This window comes from Portunus trituberculatus, unplaced genomic scaffold, assembly GCF_017591435.1.
Source record: "Portunus trituberculatus isolate SZX2019 unplaced genomic scaffold, ASM1759143v1 PGA_scaffold_71__3_contigs__length_73508, whole genome shotgun sequence".
Taxonomy (NCBI): domain Eukaryota; kingdom Metazoa; phylum Arthropoda; class Malacostraca; order Decapoda; family Portunidae; genus Portunus; species Portunus trituberculatus.
The window spans coordinates 21582-39420 of NW_025541712.1; the positions used below are offsets into that span (position 1 = coordinate 21582).

General features: G+C 40.5%; 1 pseudogene; it reads right to left on the reverse strand.

The window, feature by feature from the left end:
• Nucleotides 1-16092: 16092 nt before the first annotated feature.
• On the reverse strand, nucleotides 16093-17507 carry LOC123501011 (annotated as a pseudogene).
• Nucleotides 17508-17839: the final 332 nt, after the last annotated feature.

Sequence of the window (17839 nt, forward strand, 5' to 3'; positions counted from 1 at the left end):
TGTGGTTTTGTTGTCGTTCGTGGAGCTCAAATCCGGATTACAGTCATACCAAAACCGACACAACTGTTATGTGGTGCACCATATAGGGTTACAGTAGGTTAATAGATAATAGATATGGGCATAATAGACATATTTCAGGACATCGAAGGGCATGAGATCTTTGATTTGGTATAATAAGGCTATGTGTCTTGAATTTATAAGTGATAAGTGATTAATGTGATGTTTGAAAAGTAAAGAGTCATCATGAAAGATACCAAGGAAATTAATCTTATTAGTTTTAGTAATTATTTGATTATATATATATATATATATATATATATATATATATATATATATATATATATATATATATATATATATATATATATATATTGCATAAATTCATTATTTTATTTGTTGTAAATAGCATATAATAGGTTTTGTTTGGATTAATTGTAAGTCTGTTGCAGAGGCACCATTAATATAGTTTACTTAGTTCATTATTGGCTTTATGTGCTAGTTGAGCAGGATTTGGTCCAGTGAAATATAATGTCATGTCATCGGCAAATAATAACACTGGGCAAAAAAAAAAAAATGTGTGCTTGGTGTTTAAAATATCTCAACGAATTCTTATGTAAATTTGCCTAAATTCAAAAATGACTTCAGCTTTCCTCTATCTGGTCTAGTTTTCTGACTCTTCTTATTTCCATTTTGGCTATGTTTGAGGATAAAAATCCCCATTAAATATTTTCAAACAGTATACAGAATTGATATGTGGTGACATTTGGAATAAAAAAAAACTGATTCCTTAACAAAGCATTTATTCATACATGAGGCAAAATATAGAACGAAATAAAGAGGCCATTATACAGAAAAAAGCACAAATAGAAAATTAAAATACAAGGTTTATGACAGAAAAAATCATGGACGAAATTTGCGTTTGTTTGTACGCCGTGAATGTTGAGCGGCTGGTAAATCTCGTTTTAAACACCAGCAATAGTCTGCCATCATCTCAGAGTCCCAGCGTCCTTGGTACCGAGTTTCCATCTCCTTGATATCCTGATGAATTCGTTCGCCTTGCTCATCGCTAACATCTCCGAGATTTTCAGGAAAGCGATCAAGATGACTGAAAAGAAAATGCATTTTGATGTTCATATTCGCACCAATGACACCAAAAGTTGATGTTAAGTTGGCAACAAGATCTTTATAAGTTGTCACTTTGTGGTTCCCAAGGAATTTTTGCACTACTTCAACAAAGGCTCGCCAAGCTGATGCTTCAGTTTCACTCTTCTATGAAGTTACGTGTTCTGAGACGTCTTCGCCAGTTTTCTCACCCCTCCAACTGCTTGCTCTGTAAAAGGGACTTATCCGCCCGTGTATGGAGTACTCTTCGCATGTTTGGGGGTGTTCCAGTCACACAGTTTTACTAGATAGGGTGGAATCGAAAGTTTTTCGTCTCATCAACTCCCCTCCTTTGACTAACTGTCTTCAGCCTCTTTCTCACCGCCGAAATGTTGCATCTCTTTTTATCTTTTATCGCTATTTTCATGCTAACTGTTCTACTGATCCTGCTAACTGCATGCCTCCCCTCCTCCTGCGGTCACGTTGCACAAGACTTTCTTCTTCCTCTCATCCCTTTTCTGTCCAACTCTAACGGAAGAGTTAACCAGTACTCTCAATCATTCATCCCTTTCACTGGTAAACTCTGAAACTCCCTCCCTGCATCTGTATTTCCGACTTGTCTTCTTTTAAGAGGGAGGTATCGAGGCATTTGCTGCAGAATTTTGGCTGACGATTTTGCACTTTTCGGAGAGGCAGCACTCAAGTGGGCCTTTTTCTTTAACCTTTATCCTACCAAACATAGATTACTTGGTAATATGTTGTTCATCATTGCATATATGATATATGGCATCATAAGAAACCCACAGCTGACATATGGAATCAATTTTATTTCATGAATTGAAATTACATAAGGTTCCACTTAAGGAACATTGGTGGAACCCAAGACTAAAAGTGTAAACCAAACAAATTTTATTCCTTTCATATACAAGTGATTGTTTCATTGAATATGAAGTGTAGATGATAATTTTATACAATCCCTATTATTATTTTGTTTTATTTTTTGCGATGGTACATCTCAAAGCATTCCTTGCCTCGTTCAACATGGAGACGAACATTGCACTTTTTGCACATATTTTAGTATTTTTCTGACCAAATTTGCATCGATCTTGTGTAGTAGACCCTAAGATGTGGTTCATCCCATCATACCTAACATCTTCAGGAAGGGATGCAGCACCTCCAGGTGCCCTTATATGTACTGCATTATCTTTGAGTAAGCATAGCGTCACATGCCGCCGGAACTCCAAGTGAGATAGTTTGTCAGGATATACTTTACAGTGAATCCTCCATGCTGCAATCATGGCAACGTTGATCATGTTGAGAAATAGTTGCCAATACCACTTCTTTCCACGAATCATGGGACGATAGGATTCAGACAGTCGATTCATAAGGTCTACGCCACCCATTCCTTTGTTGTAGGAGTTGACAAGATGTGGTTATGTGACCTCCTTTTCACCTCCTTTCACACGTCGTTTTACCTTATGCAGTGGGTTCTGTGTCTCCCAATTACTAGCAACAGCAAAAACTGAGTTGTCATCCCACTTAGCAATGTACACTTTTCCATCACTACAATAGTCAAATGTACCTCTTTCTTTCTTCTGTATTTCTTTGGTACTAAAAATATTTTTTGCTGCTCCAGCTGTCCTTTTTTTCAGCCAGCTTGACCATTAGGTCATAATTGGTAAAGAAATTATCAAAATAAAGTTGATGGCACAGAGCATCTGAATTGGCAGTCATCGACCATCTGCATAATTATGCGTGTCCCAAGTAATTGCTTCTGGGGATTTGGTTCCTTACCTTGATAAATTTTCATGTGATATGGATAGCCATCGTTACCACACATGCAACAGATCTTATACCCAAAACGAATGGGTTTTCTTCTAAGAAACATTTTAGCACTATTGTATCCAAAGTAGGGTACCATTGATTCATCAATGCTTAGCATCTCATGGAAAATGCCAAACTTAGTAAGATTATCATTTAGCATATCATACAGTGGTGAAATTTAGTAGAAACCAATGCTGAGTGAAAGTCAAGCAAACAGCTAATGAAGTGACAACGAATCATGGGACTACTCATCACCTCCTGAACGAAAAATAGTGTTCATTATCTCGAATACAATGAAAAATAACCACGAACCACGTGACGTTTTCTGCACGTGAACGCGTGCAGAAAACCTCCATTGTTTTATAAATGGAACATTTTTTTTAGTCATATGGTGGATACATGAAAGAATGAAGAAATTATTATGTAACAGCACAATGCTATGACTACTCTGTTAATAAAAAATGTAAAGCAATCATGCGTACAACATAGTTCAAGCAACTGCTTCGCTTGTTCATGAAGTGACATTGAAACATTTTTTTTTCACAAACTTTGCACCTGCATTGTACAGAAAGTAACTAACTTAAGATAAATATTTCTTCAACATACACTGTTTGGGTCTTCAACTATGTGTACATGTGGAAAATGAGATTGTAATTACTTGAGAAGTGTTCTTTGAAGCTTCAGAAACAGGTGTTCCATAAAAGGAACATTGGCAGGATAAAGGTTAAGGGTATGTGAGGAGCTTGGTAGTAGTGACCATAAGATTTGTACCAGATGGAGCACCAGGAGTCGATCGGCGTGTGAAACTTGATTTTAGAAGGGCAGACTTTTCTAGCTTCCGTTCTGCTTTGCGAAACTTGAAGATAGACAAGGCAGCAGATGTAGAATCTAGTTGGAGCTTGTTTAAATATAATTTCATGCATAAGCAGGCAATTTTTGTTCCTCTGAAATCTGTTCGTGTGAGTTCTCAGAAACTGAAATGGCTCAGCCATGAGCTCGAAAGGGACATAAGGCGAAAAAGGACAGTGTTCCAACGAGCAAAAGCATCTATTAACTCTGAAGAATATAAGAAATGTAAAAACCAGTCGTTAAGCTAAGCACAACGAGGAAGTAAGGATAGCGATATTCAAACCATTCTTTTGGCTAAATGCCCATACACACACTATGCATCACGATATGCGCAGTGTTGCATGGATGTGTTGAAAAACAACTTTTTAATGAATGGGGCTGCCTCACTAGTATGTTGATGGGATGGAGCGATTTCATGTCTTCCATTGTCAGATTGTCTGCTCATTGCTTGGGAGACGTTATAAATGTACAGTTCAGTTTTTGTCAGCAATTTATGAAATACAGTGATTGACATTCTTGTATAATTTTCAAAGTCTCTTAGATTTTCGGCTTGCAGCTCCAAACATATTTGATTAAAGCTCCCTTTTAGAGGTCACCGAGAGAGCCATTTTGTTTACACGACAAGCTTTGAGATTTCTTCTTCAAATTTCTTTTTTGTAACACAGAGCAACTACACTCCAAAGTACAGTCTCTTGCCCGAGTACATCATTGGCAGACAAAGACATTCCTACACAGAGAAAAGGAGAAGGTAATACACATCTGCCGAAACGATAATTTACTCCCACTGATGTCTAATAGCACTAGTTCTGATCTGGACCATTAAATCTACGAGTAGTTATGAACTCGCTAAACGTCTCCCTTTATGTCTTTATAACTCAAAGGGGCAGTCACAGCCTGCCCTCCAAAAACAACTCTCATCCTTCACACAAAACTACATACACTTACTACACATACACACATCCTTCACATAAAAAAAAAAAAGGCAACTCCAACACCAGCCTCAGAGTCCCCTTCTGGGAAGGGGACCATAAATGACCCCAGGTTGGACCACTCTCTTGATATCGTCCATAAATGTTTTGACACACCCTCAACTTTTTTCCTCGTTAACGTTTGCAACATTGGCGGTCTTAAATATAATTTCCAATCTGTAGAACACCACTTTTCTTCCACTTAACTTCATCTTTTCCTCACCAAAACACAGGTATCTGATGCAACAGAAAGTTACCCCTGTCCGGTTCCCTCCTACTTTCTTTACCCTCATTTTCGCTCTAAAGCTGAATCTTGACTTGCTGTCGTGCCCACGCTTTAATCTTCCAAGTTTTCCACCATCTTGCTTCGACTAAAAAATCACTCTCTAACTACATATATATGTGCTGTCTACTTCTCCCTTAACTCCTCTGACAAGAAGAAATTCTTTGAGGATTTTACTTATAAATTAGATCTCTTCGCAGAAGTTTCCATCCTTGGAGATTTTAAGTTCACCAGGTATGGCTTTCCTCTCTTTTCACTGACCATTCTGATGAACTAGCCTTCAACTTTGCTATCTTCCATGACCTAGAACAAATGGTGCAACACCTTACTCATATTCCTAGCCGTCTTAGAGATACGCCCAACATTCTTGACCTTTTTCTTATCTCTAATCCTTCTGCTTATGCTGTTACCCAGTTTTCTCCAGTGGGTTCCTCCAACCACAATCTCAATTTTATATCTTTTCCTATTTCTCCAATCTCTCCACAGGATTCTCCAAAGCGCAGATACCTCTGGCACTTAACCTCTCCTAGTTGATGATCTCGCGCTATACATGATATAGAGAAATCCCATAAAAGGTACTTCAGCCTTCCATCACCTGAATCTCATGCGCTTTATATTTCTGCCCAGAGTCATGCCAAGTTTGTTTTTCAACTTGTCAAATGATAACAGAAAATGTCAACATTTTTCAAAATCCAACTCCCCTTGAGACTTCTGGCATCTGGCCAAAAACTTTACTTTCATCCTGATGGCACTATTGCTACCACATCTGCCTCTAAAGCTGAACTCTTCTCTCAAACCTTTGCTGATAACTCAACCTTGGATGATTCTAGGCTTTTCCCGCCGTCTCCCAATCTTTTTTGAGTATTTCATGCCTTCAATTAAGATTCTTCGCGATGATTTTTTTCATGCCCTTGCTGGCCTAAACCCTCGGAAGGCTTATGGACTTGATGGGGTCCCTCCTATTGTTCTCAAAAGTTGTGCCTCTGTGTTTGTACCTTACCTGACCAAAACTCTGTCTGTCGACTTCTACCTTTCCCTCTATCTGGAAGTTGGCCTACATTTAGCCTTTTCCTAAACTGGGTGACCATTCTAATTCCTCAAACTACCACTATATAACTTTAATATCTAACTTATCTAAGGTATTTGAATCTATTCTCAATAGGAAGATTTTTAAACATGTCACTTCACAATCTTCTGTCTGATCGCCAGTACGCTCTTACACTTTTCACGTCTTTTTTCAGAGACATCGAACCCTTCAGGGAGTTAATTGTTCTCGCAAGAACGCAACAGGACGCCTGACGTCTGATCTTTCTAAGATTTTTTTATTGGGGCAGAGAAAATTTAGAAGTGCTCAATGCTTCAAAACTCAATACCTCCATCTATGAACTTGACACAACCTTCCAGAAAACTATCCCCTCCTCAATGACACTCAACTCTGTCCTTCTTCTGCACTGAATATCTTCGGTCTGTTCTTTATTTACAATCTAAACTGGAAACTTTACAGCTTATCTCTATTAAAACCAGCTTGCATGGCTAGTTTTTCTCATTCACAACTGCTAACTCTGTACATGGCCCTTATCAGCCCATATATGGAGTACTCTTCTCATGTGTGTGGGGAAATGTCACTCACACAGTTTGATTAGATGAAGTGGAATTTTATACTTTTCGTCTCATCAGCACCACTCCTCTGACTGACTGTCTTCAGCCTCTTTCTCATCGTCAGAATGTTGCATATCTTGCTATCTTCTACCGCTATTTTCATTGTAGCTGCTCTTCTAATCTTTCTAACTGCATGCCTCCCCTCCTTTTGCGGCCTCACTGCATAAGGTTTTCATCTTCCTCTTACCTCTACTCCGTTCAACTTTCTAATGCATTATTTAATCAGTACTTTCAATCATTCATTCCTTTCTCTGGTTAACTCTGGAACTCCCTGCCTCCCTCTGTATTCCCAACTTCCTCTGACTTGACTTCATTTAAGAAGGTTTTAAGGTATTTAGCCCTGATTTTTGGCTAACTCTCTCGGACCTGCAAGAAGACTGGCAAATAAATGGACCATTTTTTTTTTCGTTTTACGGTGCCTTTGACCAGTTTTCCCCTTACATATAAAGCCAAAAAGAAAGTTAAACCGTACTACAGAACAGTGGCTTGCACGAGATCAATTAAATGAACAACAGTGTTGTCGTACAATTTGACCATTGGTAATTTTTTTCCAGTACCACTATTGCATCACATGGCTGATATATTATGCATGGTGTGTATTAGGCTTAACTCTCTAGGATCTGCTCGAGAACTGGCTTCTAAATAGATCTTTTTATTTAATCGTTTTTTTTTTTTTTTTTGCTCTTGGCCAAATTCCTCTCTTACATTAAAGAAAACATACTTTTCTTCATTAACTTACACAGCAATACCGGTTAGATCTAATTTTCAATATGTAGATACCACCTCTTCTATACTTGTCCTTATTTTCTTTTCCTCAATTAAATACAGGTATCTAGGGGAATTAACAGTAACCCATTTTTTTGTTCCAAAGCTGGATGCTGTTGACTTGCCTTGCTCTCATGTCAACGCTCTTGAATCTTCTAAGTTTTCTTCATTTGACTCTATGTATAACTAAACTTGTCTGTTATGTATATCTCTCACCTAACTATTCTATTAGAATATTTTTTGACTATTTAGCTTTCAAAGTGGAGCACATTCTGTCACTTTCTTGGAGACTTCAATGTTCACCATTAGTTTTGTCTTTTATCTCCCTTCACTGAGCATCCTGGTGAACTAGCCTTTTACTTACTATCCTCCATGATCTAGACCTAGAGGAACAATTGGTGCAACTTTCTACTCGTATTCCTGATCGTTTTAGAGATACGGTTAATATCCTTAACTTTTTCCTAACATCTAATCCTTCTATTTATGTTGTTATCTTCTCTGTTGGGCTCTTCCCTGCCGGCAAACGGATGTCTGGCTGACACCTGCCACACGTCCGTTTTGTCCATACGTGTGGATATGATTAGGGAGATTCGAACGGGGCGAACTGGAAAAAAATTGTCCGTCTTGTCCTTATTCTTATCCACAATGTCTGTCTGAGCCTGGATCCTTCTAGCGCCCGTAACATATCCGCATGCAGCAGCAGCAGCACCTTCAACACCAGCAGCAGCAGCAGCAGCACCAGCACCAGCACCAGCAGCAACAGCACCACCACCACCACCACCACCACCACCACCACCAACATCACCAGTACCAGGAACATCAGCACCAACAGCACCAACAAGAGCAGTACCAGAACCAGCTGCAGCAGCAGCACTAACAACAGCACCAGCAGCAGCACCACCACCACCACCACCAGCAACACCAGAACCAGCAACATCAGCACCAACACCACCAGCAGCAGCAGTAGAAACATCAGCACCAGCAGCATTAGAAGCAGCACCAGTACCAGCACAGCAGTAGCACTAGCAGTAATAGCACCAGCAGGCCTAGAATCAGCACCAGCAGCTGCACTAGCACTACCAGCACCATCAGCACCAACACCAGCACTACCACTAACCCCAGCAGCAGCACCACCACAACTTGCACCACCAGCTCCAGCACTACCAGCAGCAGCACAAGTACTAGCACCAGCAGCAACTGTACCAGTGTTGCCACACGGTCAGGTTATCGTACTGGCTCCTAAAAATTATGGTATTTTCTACAAAATTATCGTACATAATCCTAAATAATATCGTATTGTTTATCGTAGTATACCTGTATGTATAAACATGTGTTGCTAATAAAAAAAAATAGGTGATAATAATAATATTCTCCTGGGGCTTATACTTTTATTTACATGGATTATATTGAAACATTATCTGAACACTGCCTTCGAAATGTTGAAAACAAAATCTAGAAAAAAAAAAGGTTAAATATATAATTATATAAATAAAGAAACCACTTGCAAGATACAACAGATGACTTCACATTACGGTAGCAAAATTAGCAACACCCAGAACATAAAAATAATCTCTATTGAATTTATTTACGAAGAACTTAAATAATTAAATTACTGGTACCACAAACATAAAAATAACTGTCCTTCCAAAGACAAAAACTGCTACTATAAATTTGTTATAAATCATCATCTGCGACATTATGGAAAACCTGTGCCTGATTACTGATACGGGTAAGCATGTCTTCAGTTGGGGAGAATTTTACACATGACCTTCCTGAGCCTTTGATACAGCTAGCTGAAAGAAGTGCTCCATTTACCGTACTTGTTTTTAGCCTATTTCTTTGTTTTGTCTTGAAAAGGTTGACTTTACTGAACACCCTTTCACATTCAGCATTTGAGTGTGGCAAACTAAGGAGAGCTAGTGCAAAGCTAGCAAGATCTACAAACCCAGGCTCTTTTTGCGATAGTTTTCCCAAAAATTTATCAGGGGATTCATTCACATCTAGGTCTGCTACACCCTGAAACAGTGGTAGCTGTCTCCACTGGTCATCCAATCTTTGAAGTAATGACATCATCTTGGGGCGCAATTAGAGGAAGTTGAGCAACAAGGGGAAACAAAGGAGTTCTATCCCTGAATTCTGATGAAAGGGCATTTTTGGGAGATAGACAGCTTAAGTTTGAAAGAATGTTATCATTGAAGTTATATCTCTTTTTTATTCCAATGCATGCAACTACTAAAAAGTTTCTACATCGCCGCAAAAATTCTTGCCGCTCAGCTCTCTTATCCATTACAGCAGGGTTGCTTAAACCTTGCATTACTTTCACACCCAAGTACATTTGGTTGTCACTTACATGTCTGTCCGTTCTCTCAGGGTTTACAGCATTTAGATAAGTTTTCATCACATACGTTCTATCCATAAATGACAGAAGTAGGTCTCTGAACAGCATGAGAATTTTGTCATGTAGAACTGTTATTACTACTTCATCTGACTGGAAAAATCTATTAAATTCAGTTAATTTAGGGAGAACCCAGAAGAAACAGGAAAGTTTCACAAAAGGATCATGCAGGGAATTAAAAGAAGATTCTGCTACTACTAATTTTTCAGCAAACCACATATCTGAGAAAAATAGCTTTAAGGCTTCCCATTGTTCTAGCATTCTCTAAAAACCACAGCAACAAGTGACAATCATCTAGTCTGGGAAGGGTGAAGTTTGTGAGGTTTAAGTTCACAGAAAGCCTGAAACTGTTTGAACTCACTCTGTCGTTTGGAACTGCATTTAAAGAAGTTATAGACTTCTCTAGCTAAGTCTTCACATTTTCGGGGCAAATGCTTACAAGCTTCACTTGCACAAAGGTGTGCCGAGTGGCACACGCATTTTATCACTACCAGCCCTGGACAGTCATTAATTATTCATTCCCATCATAACACTGCAACCATCAGCACCAAAGCCGATCATATTTTGTTGTGGTACATCATGTTTTTTTGTTTTTTTTTTTTTTATCATTCCTTCATACAAACATTTGCCAGTGGCACCTTTCCCAGCATTTTCAGGGTCATTGGCATCATAAACATCATATAGTTCCTAAAACTTACTCCCCACTGACATTGATTCTCAATCAAAGTATCTGACAACACAGGAAGTTTTGACAGAGCCAATATCTGTAGATTCGTCACACAATACACTAAACTTACATTTCTGCAGTTTCTTGGCAATGGCTTCCTTGTGAGACTCACCTATGACATTGGTCACGACAGTTGTTGCTTTAGTTGTTTTTAAGTATATAGATTGAGCAATTTTTGAGTCAGGGAAAATATCTTTCAAAAGGTCAGTTAAATGGTCTGTTACATTATAGGCTATGTTGTGCTCTGAGAGAAATGCAGCTATTTTTATTTCAGCTCTAGCTGTTTGATTATGTGATGTGCTTGGCTGTTTAGTTAAAAAATTAGCAACAGATACCTGAGCAGCTGGTGCATCATTAAAATATTAACTGTCTTTTTTCCCTTTTGCATGATTTTTTATAACTTAATTCTGCAGTCATAACTACATTACAAACTCGACATTTTGCTTTGAGAGGATCCGTAACTCCTTGTAACCATGACTTAAAAGCAGGATCAGCTTCCCATTCTTTTCTATACCGTTGTTGTCGATGTGGGCCAGATCGTCCACCTACTGATGGAGTCTGTAAGGTGAACCATATAATAATGTCGCGGTGAGCATAGTGTATCAATAGCCTAATACACGCACTGTACTAAGAATGAATGATATTACAGTAGCATATGGCCTGCTGCAGTATGAAGTGTACCGTGTACTCCGATCCTACCGTGACACATCATTAAGAAATTGTCAAAATATGTCTATTAGTTATAATGTAAGCCTGTTAATACCTTCAAAATTATCCCGTACTTTCTCATTTATGGTTGGCAAACATAACTTTAGATGGTTTTATGAGGACTAGGTGTTATTTAAAGAGATCATTTAAACCGCTTTGAGGTCATGAGATGAAAGAATCATGCATTTTATAGCCGAGATAGGAATGTTACATTTCACGATTACTTGGTTGCCACTACATATTGTACTTGACTCAGAATGACTAGGCCTACCTTTCTCTTTGGTGGTGGTGTCACGGTTTCAGCCATGGCACAGTATGTGTCCACTCAATCGTGCGTACTAAGGCAGGGTACACAGTAGGGAAGGGTGGGTAGAGAGGTCCATAGAGGAGAGACGTCCGGACATGACAAAGACACGTCCCTGTATACCTTTCCCTCCCCTCTCCTCCCTGTCTGACAGACGTAACGGTTACGATTAATACACTGTTGTTGTTTTCAAATAAGCTGTTAAAATCATATACTTTTTTCTATCTTTTATTTTTTCAGTAAGATGGAAAGAAGCTGTTATTACCCCATTTCTCGTTACATAAAGAACGACATAGAATTATTGTACAAACCGTGCGATAATAGAAAATGGTATCGTACATCGTACAGAGGTCATATTTATCGTACATGTACGATAATTATCGTACGTGTGGCAACACTGAACTGTACCAGCACCAACACCACTAGCCCCACCACCACCAGCACCAGCACTAGCATCGCAGAGAGAGAGAGAGAGAGAGAGAGAGAGAGAGAGAGAGAGAGAGAGAGAGAGAGAGAGAGAGAGAGAGAGAGAGAGAGAGAGAGAGAGAGAGAGAGAGAGAGAGAGAGAGAGAGAGAGAGAGAGAGAGAGAAGCAACAGTAATATAACTAAACGGATTGAAATTGTATAATGAACACAATATTAATAATTGCAATAATATACATTAACAGGGCTACCGAATATGGCAACAATGAAGTAGAGTTCCCACATCCCCTCCCCTCCGTTGTCCACCTAGACTCCCTCCCCACTACCGCGTTTTTAACCATCATCTCGCCAATCGCCATCCCGCCTTTCTCTCACTCAGTCTCTCAGCAACTCTTTCGTCCCCAGCCCCTCTCTCTCTCTCTCTCTCTCTCTCTCTCTCTCTCTCTCTCTCGTACGTTTATGGAGGCCATAATACATCTCAAGAAAAGTAGAAATGATAGCCGGATTGCAATAACAGCTATATTTCAAATAAATAGCCGGAATTGCAATAACAGCTATATTTCAAATAAACACTTAGCGGTCAAAGAAAAACTTATTTATCTTAATAACTATAGTTCTAGACTCCTTATCAAAAGTTCTAACTAAAACTTTTATTTATGAAGGGAAGAGAACCAGCCAAGGGCAAAAAAAAAAAAAAAGATAAAAAAAAAATTTCCACTTAAGTGCTGGCTCTCTATAAAGGGAAAAGCGTCATCCAAAATTATGGAGCAAATGCCTTGATACCTCCCTCTTAAAAGAAGACAAGTCGTAGGAATTCGGAAATGCAGATGCAGGGAGTTTACCAGTTAAAGGTATGAATGATAGAGAGTACTGGTTAACTCTTGCATTAGAGAGTTGGACAGAAAAGGGGATGAGAGGAAGAAAAAAGCCTTGTGCAGCGAGGCCGCAGGAGGAGAGGAGGCATGCAGTTACCAAGATCAGTAGAACAGTTAGCATGAAAATAGCGATAAAAGATAAAAAGAGAGGCAACATTTCGACGGTGAGAAAGAGGCTGAAGACAGTTAGTCAAAGGAGGGGAGTTGATGAGACGAAAAACTTTCGATTCCACCCTATCTAGTAAAACTGTGTGACTGGAACACCCCCAAACATGCGAAGAGTATTCCATACACGGACGGATAAGGCCCCTATATAGAGTAAGCAGTTGCAGGGGTGAGAAAAACTGGCGGAGACGCCTCAGAACGTCTAACTTCATAGAATATGTTTTAGCAAGAGGTGAGATGTGAAATTTCCAGTTAAGATTTTGAGTAAAGGACAAACCGAGGATATTGAGTGTGGAAGAGGGACACAGTTGAGTGTCATTGAAGAAGAGGGGATAGTTGTCTGGAAGTTTCTGTCAAGTTGATAAATTGAGTTTTTGAGGCATTAACAATTACTAGATTTTTCTCCCCCAATCAGAAATCTTACCCGCCCCCCAAGATGGGAACCGCCTTGTCGTGGTAGGGAGGCTTGCGTGCCCCTGTGACCTGGCGAGCTAGGCTAGAGGGAGCTTAGGCCCCTGCTCTGCTCTTTCGAGGGGGAGAGGGCTACCCATGCTAGTATGGTCGCCAGTGAGGTTCCTACGTAGGCTGCCAGTGGACAAGCGGAGCTACCCGCTGGAGGGATCGCCCAATAGGGGCCATCCTGTGCTGGATGGTTTGGTGTCCAGGCTGGGATGCTTTGGGAGGGGAGTCTCAGCTCTATTGTGGACAAACATTCGTATCATGTGGGGCCTTTTTTTAAAACGAATGGTCCGCATGGGGACGAGGTACCCCGTCCACGGCAGCCAGCGCTCCTCCCATTGTAGTCCCAGTAGGTGGTTTCCCTTGCCCCTGGAGCCATTTTTTGTGTTACTGTTTTTTTTTATGGGAAAACACAAAAAAATTTCAGGTTCTCGTGAGTTGGCTGACCTGGCCCACGAGACGTCATATTCAGGTCTGACTAAGAAGGAGGATTCCCCTCCACAAGTGCCTCCCACAGCAGTCTCCTGTTCTGGGAGTTCTTCTGAGGGACGCATTTCTGCTGCATGTGACTCACTTTTGACGGTAAATGTTAATCCATCATTTTCCTATCATGCCTTGCACTCACTTCTCAAGGCGTATGGTACGGTTGTTCGCATTCGACTGGTTTATGATAAGGACTTTCCTTCTAACCGCTGCTATGTGACGTTTATGTCATGTGATGAAGCCCGTTTGGCTTATGAACATGTAGCATCTCTGCCCCTTGCTGGCTCTGGCTTTAAAACTGAATTTCTCCAGTCACGTAATATTTCAGACAGTGACATGGATTACATCCCAAATGTTTTTGAAAACTATTTAGAGAATTCAGTTCCAGAAGTCCGCCAGATCCCGCCTCCACGTTGGTTTGTGGCGTACTACAGAAATGGGCGGGAATTTCATCCATGCCTCCCGGTACCTGTCCAAAGAGATCGGCACGATTCCTGAGGGAAACCTCAAGAAATACGGTAAAGGGGTGCTAGTGCGAGCTAAAGATATTACGCAAGCGAGGATGTTGCAACATCTCTCATGCTCTTCTGACAGCATGTTTAAGACTGTTAAAGCTCATCCCACCTTTAATTATAGCAAAGGTTTATGAATTTCCAGAAGAGGAAATACTAGCAATGTGTCCTAGCTCAGTCCAAAAGGTGACTAAGATGAGGAACTCCTCCAACATGGTCCTTCTCACCTTTTTTGGTTCCACCCTCCCTGACCGTGTTAATATCGGTCCTATCGATCTTAGGGTGAGGCGTTTTATTTCTCGCCTCTTCAGTGTTTCTCATGCTATGGGTACGGTCACGGCAAAAGCTCCTGCAAGGAAGCTTCTCGATGTGGTAATTGCTCTGCACTAGACTCACATTCTGAGGAGCATTGCAATGCTGCAGCTTATTGTTTCCATTGCCGTGATGCTCACCAGGTACGTTCCAGGCAATGCCCAGGTATCGCCTGGAGCAGGACATTCTACAGCTTGCTAACACTCAGTTCATCAGCCTCGGTAGCGCCCGCCGTGAACTCCTGTACCGCCAGAAGGACGGTACTGGTGCGACATCCTATGCTTCATTGGCCGCTCGCTCTTCAGCTGAGTCTGCCGGTCCGAAGACAACTCCTTCTGCTACCTCTCGCTCTGTTGGGGCGGGTGGTCCTGTTCATCTGGCTAATAAGTTTGCCCTTTTGTCTGACGACTCAGTTGAGTCATCTGTAAGAAGTGACGGGAATAATCCGGATATGACCAACGTAACCCATGCAGTCGATGTCCATTTGCCCCCTGCATCGCCTAAGCTTTTGAAGGGACTGACCAAACGGCACCGCGGCTCTGCGGAGTCGATAGATTTACCTCAGCATAAGCAATCTAAAGTTTCTCCCGGTGCACATGATCGTGAGTCCTCCAGGGACCGCTCTGCTATGGTACCTCCAATAGTTTCTGTTCAGCCCCCTGTGGCGCCCTCTGTCTCAGATTGGGCTTCTTGTGATGAAGACGGTCTTACAGCCGGTTCCTGAATGTATTGGTACGGCAACAAACCAAAACGCTTACCATGTTGTTTGGCTCGCGCACCAACTATTTATGACAGTTCCATAATTCACTTTTTTTGTGTTTGGAGCGCTCGCCAACCTAGATGTCTGGCTTACCAAAAGGATATAAAACGTCGGAATGGTTGGTAGCCCCGCATAGCTGTGGTTGGTAAACGTGTGAGTGAAAACCTGGTGAAAACGTAAACAATTTCGTTCGATCAGCTGATAACATGTCTCAAGGAAGAGAAAAGTTGACGTCGCTAACCAGCGACCAGAAAAGCACGTTGGTTGATCTTATCAACCAATTCAACGTCGTGCTTGATAAAAGTGGTAATTACTCCATGATAGCTAAGAAACAGGAAGCTTGGGAGACAATTACCAAGAAGTTCAATGCAATATGTGCAACACTGTTAATCAGTTTTTTTTTTTTCCAGACTCATCACTGACTATGATCACATTTTCAAAAAGTAGATAACACACACACACACACACACACACACACACACACACACACACACACAAGGTATAATGATTAGCATTAAAAGTAGATGGTTAAGTTTATTCATTCTTACATACTATTTGTACTTTGCAATACCTACATTATACACCATAAGATCTTATATATACTTTTCCTTTCTTTACCTTTTGGAACCTTATATATATTCTTATTTAAACTTAAAGTGTTAATCCTATCAAGCAAGAACTAGAAAAGAAAAAGTATTATTACACTGGAGCCCAATCGGGTACACAGGGAAAAGTTCTTGAAACTGGCCCTCAGAACCATCTTTGAATTAATGATTCCCTAACTTGTGTGGCATCCAGTTCATGTTCATCTTCATCCTCCAATAAATCAACTACTTCCTGTGCCTCAACCTCAACATCTAACATGTCCACTCTTCTTGAAATAGCAATGTTATGCAAAACAGCACATGCCATCACAATTCTTTTTGTATTGGGAAGTTTGGTTCGCAGGGTATGCTTAAGCATGCAAATCTTCTTTTCAGTACACCGAATGCCCTCTCAATACAGTTCCGTGTTTGTATATGAGCTACATTATACCTCCTATGCTTTTCAGTTCTTGGAGCTAGGAGTGGAGTCAGTAAATATTCCCGACTTGGATACCCACTATCCCTAACAAATATAAACCGCTGTAATCTCCTTGCTCTAGAAGATGACAGATACGACAATTAGAAAATATTCTTGAGTCATGTACGCTGCCAGGCCAACTTGCGACAACATGCATAAATTTGAGTTCTGAATCACAAATACCTTGGACATTTAACGAGTAAAACCCCTCTCGACATCTATACATCTCAACGTTGTTCCCACCTGGACTTTGTATTGGAATATGTGTACAATCTATACACCCCAATACACCTGGCATACCAGCAATATCATAGAACTTTGAGGCCATCTGACGTGCTTCTTCTGGCTGTGGGAATTTGATGTAGTCTGGTGCCAGGAAAGCAATAAGTTGAACCACCTCTCCAACAGCCCTGCATGCTGATGATTTTGCAATATCCATTATGTCAGCTACCGTAAGAAGGAAACTTCCCGTGGCTAGGTACCGCAAGGTAACTAGCATCTTCAAATGCAGAGGAATGCCATATCCTGTAGAAAGACATGCAAACATATAGCAAGGGACTTTAGAAGGAGTTATATACTCCCTCTCCCTCTGCGTTGTGCCTAGTCTATTTATGAGGAAAATAAAGAGGAGGAGATCCCCAGGCCCCTTCGCTCCGTAAGTAAGAAAGACTAGAAAAAGTGTGGAAGAACCTTAAATTTCCCAATTCACTCCACATGAAAAGGATGACAGAGTTGTGGAAAGAAATACAGAAGATGGTTTCCCAGGTCTTGAATCAATAAGTATTGTAAAATATTCTATAGCAATATCACCATCCACATATATACTTAAATAAATAGCTACTGTTCCATACCTGTGCCAAGCCTGTCCACATGTGTACGTGGCCTAACTTCTTCAATGAGGTCTCATACAGCATCCTTTGGCAGACAAAAACGCTCATGGAATTCTTCACCAGAAAGATAATGAAATGGGTCACTGCGATCTTTAGGTACAATGCGTGGAATCCTCACTGTCGCAATTCTTCCATTTCATACATTTCTTCATCTATGATTTCTTCTAATGCAGCCATGGTACCTGAAAAGTGTAGTTTTAATGGTCTGAAGAATACCTAGCTGCATTTTGAATGGTTGTAGGGCATAGGTATGTTAGATTTGGGTGGGGGATAGGTGAGGTTAGGTTAAAATATGTTTGGTTTGTTTTAATTTC